Source organism: Nannospalax galili, unplaced genomic scaffold (assembly GCF_000622305.1).
Source record: "Nannospalax galili isolate Female #2095 unplaced genomic scaffold, S.galili_v1.0 scaffold39, whole genome shotgun sequence".
NCBI lineage: Eukaryota > Metazoa > Chordata > Mammalia > Rodentia > Spalacidae > Nannospalax > Nannospalax galili.
Genome location: NW_008346683.1, coordinates 2,241,745 through 2,248,804, shown reverse-complemented (window position 1 = coordinate 2,248,804; position 7,060 = coordinate 2,241,745).

Below are 7,060 nucleotides of genomic sequence, written 5' to 3'. Positions count from 1 at the left end.
TAGTTACTTCAACTACAATTTATTACTCTTTATGTATTTTTCAAAAAACAGTTTTGGATTTCATGGACTTTTCTCTTTTGATTTTACTAACGTCTACTCTTTTACTTTTCTCCTTCTTGGTTTGGGTTTATTTTGTTCTTTATTTTTTTCTAATTTCTTAAAGTGAAAATTTCAGATTATTTTCTGATATAAGCACTTAAATCTGTAATTTTCAAAATGATTTACATCTTTTATTTTGTGTGTATGTGTGTTTATATACCATGTGTATGCAGTGCCCATGGAGCCCAGAAAAAGGCCTCAGGCCTCTTGGAGTTACAGATGTTTATGAAACCCCTGATGTGGTTGCTGGGAACTGAACTTAAGTCCTCTACAAGGGCAGCCAGTGATCTTAACCACTTAGCCATCCTTCCAGTCCCCAAACTATATACTTTCTTTTTGATCACTTTGAGGCAGGGTCTCCCTGTAACCACAACTGGCCTGGACCACACTATGTAGACCAGGCTGCTCCAGATTTCACAGAGATTCACCTGCTTCTGCTTCCTGTGTACTGGGCTTAAAGTGTTTGCCACCATACCTGGCTCCCAAACTATAGACTTTTAAAATATTTATTTTATTATATATTTATGTGTTTCTGTGTGGGGATGTCCATGTATATGCATGTGCCTATGGAGGCCAGAGGAGGGCTTCAGATCCCCTGGAGTTGGAGTTACAGACTGTTGTGAGCCTCACAACGTGGGTGCTGAATCTGAATTCAGGTCCACTGCATGATCAGCAAGCACATTTAACTGTCTAGCCATCTAGCTCCTAAAACTGCTAAAACTACAATTCTTTCCTCTAAGCCCTATTTTGGTGGCAGCTCATGAATTTGGTCCATTTTTATTCAATCCATGATATCTTCTAATTCCTCTTGAGACGTTTTCTTTTATCTGTTGATTACGTAGAACTCTGCTAAGTGTGTGTGTGTGTGTGTGTGTGTGTGTGTGTGTATGTGTATTCAGATTTTCCAGATTTTTTGCTATTGTTTAATTCCATTGTAGTCAAAGAGCATACTATGCATGATTTTGATCCTCTTTAGCTTGTTAAAGTTGTCCTAAGGGTGGTTTTATTTTAGGGGGAATTCCATTTGCATTGGAAAGCATGTGTATTCTGATATTGGATGAAATGTGCTATAAATAGCCACTGGGCCTAGTTCCTGAAGTTCCTGTTCAGTCCTTTGTTGTCTTTGCTCTTTTCTGTTTTTTCAGTTTATTGTCTAATGGAGTTTCGAAATCTCAAACTGTGGTTGTAGATTTGTCACTGTTCCATTCAGCTCTGTCAGTTTTTCTTCCTGTATCTTGAAAGTGATTGACTATGCATTTGGACGGTCACTTTCTTGAACTGATCCTTCTATCATTGTGGATTGTCTTTCCTTACTCCTGGTTACTTTCTTTGCTCTAAAGTCCGCTTAATACACTCACTACGGCTTTCTTTCTCTCAATGCTTGCTTAGTATATCAATTTTCATTTGATTTTTCCTTTGTCTTTCTGAGACAGGGTCTCCCTGTAGCCCCAGCTGTCCTGGAACTCACTATGTAGACCAGGCTGGCCTTGAACTCACGGGGATCTTCCTGCCTCTGCCTCCCGAGTGCTGGGATTAAAGGCATGCACCACCATGCCCGGCTGATGTCATTATAAATTAGTTTCTTGTACATCACATGCAGTTAGGTCATAGCCTTTTACAATATGCCTTTGGACCACGTATATTAATTATAACTACCATTTACATTTGTTATTTTATTTTATTTTATTTTTTTATCTGTGTTTTCTTTGGTATAGTCAAACGTTTGTAGTATTCATTTCTAATCTATGTGTTTAGATATTGACTACTTGTCTTTCATAGTAATTTTAGTGTTGAGTAAAGGGATTGCACTGGAAATACTGAACTTTGCACTGTCTGCTCGCAGTCAGTTTCTATCACATCACGTGGAACGCTGAATCCTTACTGTCGCAGTGGATCCTTCAACTTCTCATCTTTGTTTAGTTTGATATATTGCATCAAATTTATCAAAAGTTCCAGAAAAAAACTGTTATGTTTTTATTTTCAACTGTAAAATATATTGTATGACCATCAAGAAACAGAGTTTCTCAGACTTCTGGGAACTTGCTTATATGAACTTACAGCAATGGTGACAGTGTGCACAAGACCCAGGCATACTCAAGCAGACAAAAACCCAGCATAGAACTGGAGAAAAGGGCAGAAGGCCCCAATTTTAGCTGAGGAACTATTGGCAGCTGATCCCTGCTGGGTGAGGGAGTGATGCTAGATGCTCGATGGGCTGAACAGGCTCCAGCGGATGAACTCACACCAAGGAACATCTGGAAACACAAACTTGATGTGATAGGCCTTAACATATATGACAGAATGCATGAAATTTTTTGGCAGGCTATGGGGGAGGCTTCAGATAGAGAAGGGAGTCTAAATATGATTAAGATATGCTGTATGAAATGTACAAGAATTCAATAAAAATGTATAACATAGTTTTAAAAACTCAATTGGAAAGAATTGTCTATTTATATTACCTTAGTGTTTTCTATTTTGTTATACTTTTATTCTTTTAAATTTTGCTTTAAAACTATTTTACTTATTATTTTATGTATATGAGTATATTGCCTGCATGTATGTAAGTGCACCTGCGTCGTGAAATGCCCATGGAGGTCAGAAGAGGGCATTAGATTCCCCGGAAATGGAGTTTTTCATGGTTGTTAGCTGCTATCTGGGTGCTGGGAGCTAAATCTGGGTCTTCTGTAAAAGCAGCCAATGCTCTTAAACACTGAGTCATTTCTCCAACTCTTCTAAATTTTTTTTTATTTTGAATAAACAAAGAATAATTGTATAGGTTTATGAGATATAGTTGGATGTTTTGGTCTGCACATATTTTTGAGAACGACTGAACCAAGCTAATTAACCTCTCCAACTTATCTTCTTTATTATTTTTAAATGAGAGAGAGAGAGAGAGAGAGAGAGAGAGAGAGAGAGAGAACAGCTCCAGGTGTCACACCTCAGGCACTGTCCTCCTCTTCTGAGATAGGATCTCTCACTGGCCTGAACGTCACCGTTTTGACTAGACCTGCTGACCAGCAACTCCAGGAATCCACCTGTCTCCATTTCCCAAGCTCTGAGGTTACAAGTGTGCATCACCATGCCTAGTATTTGTATGTGGAACCTAGACTGAACCCAGACTTGCAAGGCCAGTGCATTATAGACCGAGGCATCCCCCCACCTCTCTTTATTTTTAATACCCCAACCTCAGGAACTTCTTCTAGCAGTTCCTTTAAAGTAAGTTGCTTTCAAATGTACTGTGAAGAAATTCTCATGAATGTCATCTGAGAGTGCCCTCTACTACATTTCTGACACCCATTGTTAGATGTAGTTCTCAATTAGAACTTCAGATTGTTAATTCTTTTTCATTTAGAACTGTTATAGAAATATACGCATAATTACTAAACATAATTTTAGAGTATTATTTCTCTTTTGATTATAAATATTGTAACAGTGCATATGAATACACATGGTAATATTGTATTCCCAATACATTAGCTTTAATAGCTCTAACATTACAGGGCTATTACAGCCCCATCTCCACAACTTCTGATGAGAACTCCAGGCATTTAAGTTATTGGTCTCATTTAGGAAATGTTTTTCTCTGGCTACCTTCAAGACCTTTTCCTGTATCTTCAGGGCTACAGTTTGAGTGTGATATATCTTTATTATGGAGTCTGAGGGGATTCTGTTTGGAGTTCACTTATCTTCTTCAATTTGTAGATTTATAACTGTTGTTAACCCTGGGTGTTTTTGGTCTTCCTTTCTCAAACACCTTTCCTTCTGTCATACTCATTCCCTTTGGCCTTTGGCCTCTGATGACATGAACAGTAGATATTTTGTAAAGAGTCACGGGTCTCTGATAGTCTGCTTTTTTAAAAATGTTTTTTATCTCCCCTGTTTTTCAGATTTTATAATTTCTATTAGTACACCTTCAAGTTCATTAAATATTGCCTCTGTTACCTAAATCTGCAAATGAGCCCATCCAGGAAGATTTTTTAAAAACTATTACTTTCTTCACTTTATACTTGATTCTTTTATGTTTATTTGATTTACTCAGTGGGGTGTTTTATTTCCTCATCCACTTCTAGGTTATTTCTGACTGCGGATTGGGGTATTTGCTGTAACGTCTTTGTCAGTATTTATGAAACACGTGTGCCACCTGGACATTGACTTTTGTTTTTTGTTGCTTCATGAATTCAGAGTTTACTTGCTCTTGGTATGCTGAATAATTATGGATTCAGTTCTGAACATTTTTTAAAAGACAGAGTCTCAGTATGTCGCTCTGACTGGCCTTAATCTCGCTATATAGACCAGGCTGACCTCAAACTCTGAGAGATGGGCCTACCTGTGCCTCCCCGGTGCTGGGTTTGAAAGCATGTGCCACCATGCACAGCATCCAAATATTTTAATAGCATGTCATGCAGCTCTGATCATCAGTCAACTCCTATTGAAACACTGATACTTTGTTTTAGAGGTCATCAACCTAGCTGTGTTCAGGGAGCACTTCCAACTCTGTTCTTCAGACTTTGGTGATGGCACCATTCAATTTCCAAGCTTTGTAATGCTAGTTGAATAGACTAGGTGTCTATTCTATCCATTCTTAAGTCTAAGGACACTAGCTAGGGCCTGTCTATTGGTCCAGCTGCATATTTCTAGTGGATGTCAATTGGGTGTGCACAGGAATACGTAAGCCACTCTGTGCAGTCACCATCCTGAAATCCTTTCCCCTGTCTCCTTTCTCTATCTAATCTTTTACATTTGCCTGGGGTTACCATTTTCTTTCCTTGGCTAGAAAGTTGGAGCTTTAATGGCCTGGCTCCACCAACATCTAGCTGTGTCCATATCCAGGACCCAACTGTAGAGAATACAAAAGTGAAACTAATGTAATCTGCTCACAGTAAGGGACTCTTTGTGTAGGGCATATGGGAACTCTGTAAGATCTTCATAATGTTTAGTCTAAAACTATTCTAAAATTGGAAATGTAGCTGTGCATGGTGGGACACGACTGTAATCCCAGCATTTAGGAGGCTGAAGCAGGAAAATAGTTCTAACTTTGAAGCCAGGCTGAGTTTTTTGTTCTTTCTATTCTTCAGATTGTATGATTTCCATTAATATACTTTGTAATTCACCAAATATTTCCTGTCATCTAAATCTAAAACTGAGCTCATTAATAAGATTTAAAAATTCACCTGTTTCTCAATTTATTTTTTATTCTTTTATATGTCTCCTATTTCTTTAATGACAGTTTCTGTTTGATCATTCATTTCAAGATTGTTTCTGTGAAACCCTGTTTCAAAAAACAAAATAAAAAAGTATATCAATACTAAAAATAAAGCAATCGGCATTTGTTCCATGTTCTTGGAAACACAGATATACTGATCAGAGAGGTCGGTTGCCTCCCTCAGGATTTTGGCTCTCCTGGACCCCTGTAGTGACCTCTGCCTCCAACAGCAGAGGATTTACTGGGGCCTGGATATAAAAAGACTGGGGCGAAGGAAAAAGTAGGTATTTCTGCTCTCTCAGAGTGTCAGCAGTTCCCCTTCCTCTGCCAGAGCAGGGAGGAGATGTATTGTTTACCACTTTCTGTCTAGGGCATGCTCCAGAGCACCATGGACACCTCACGGTTTTCACCTGCTCTGTTTTCCAGCTGGGGGACTCTGGAGGAAAAGCAATGTTCAACTCGCCTCAATTTGGTGGTTGAGATTTCAGTCTCCTCCAGCACGCCTTCTGTGATTTGCTTTTCATAGGGAAAGTGTGCATGATGTAAATATACAGTTGAATGAGTACAAGTTGATACCCATTGACCACCCAGGTTAAGAAAGTTAGATGTAGAAATACATTGCATGCTTTTTCTCTTTTGTGGATCTTAGAATTATTTATAGATACAGAAGACACACACACACACACACACATACACACACACACAGAGTCCATCTATCACCTAGCTAGCTAGCTAGCTATTAGCTATCTATCTAGTGAAAGCATAAGGGAGACCAGGGGAGGGGAGGAGGGAAGTGGGGAGGGAGACTAAAAGGAGGGACTAGCAGAAGATGAATATGGTTCAAGTACATGGTACATGATATACTTGAAAGAATTTTTATATGAAACCCAACACTATGTACAATGAATATATGTCAGTAAAAATGAGAGAGAGAGGAGAGAGAGAGAGAGAGAGAGAGAGAGAGAGAGAGAGAGAGAGCTATCCCAAGGCCTCAAGAACAACTCCTATGGGAAGTGACCCTTATCTCTTGACTTAATGACAACTATTTCCTGACTTCACTTTTATTCACCACCTTCACCCCAACCTCTTAAACTTTTGGGTCTCAGTATTATATGCGGGGTGGGGGGCTGTTGTCACATAACCATATGTAGGGATTGCAAAAAAAATTGTCAGTACTAGTTATACATCTGACAGAGGATTAGTGCCTAGAATATAGAGGTAAAAGTCCCCTAAACACCAAGAAAGAAAAACAAGTGGTTAAAAATAGTCTGCGGAATTGGAGTTTTCAAAAAGAAAAACCACAAATGGCTAATAAATACTTTAAAAAATGTTCGAGATCCTCAGGCCTCTTGGGGTAAGTCTATCGCGCAGCCCTCCGCGCCTTGACTCCCCCAGCCGTGTTTACCCTTCCATCTCCCCTGCTGTTCTCTACTCCTAGCTTGGGCCCTGCGCCATTCCTAGTCTTGGGTCCCCAGACACCTGGGGAACCAATACTGCTTCCTGATCTTTTTCACCCAGACCAAATTAGTGCCTTCCCTGGGCCCTAGGAGCACTGCTTCTGGACCTGGCCCCGCCCTCACCTTTCTCTGCTTCCCTGGACCTGTAACACCAGCTAACTCTCCTAGCCTGCTCTCCTACCCTCAGGCCTCTCTTGGGGTAAGCCTATCGCGGAGCTATCCGCGCCTTGACTCCCCCGGCCTCATTCACCCTTCCATCTCCCCTGCTGTTCTCTACTCCTAGTTTGGGCCCTGTGCCATT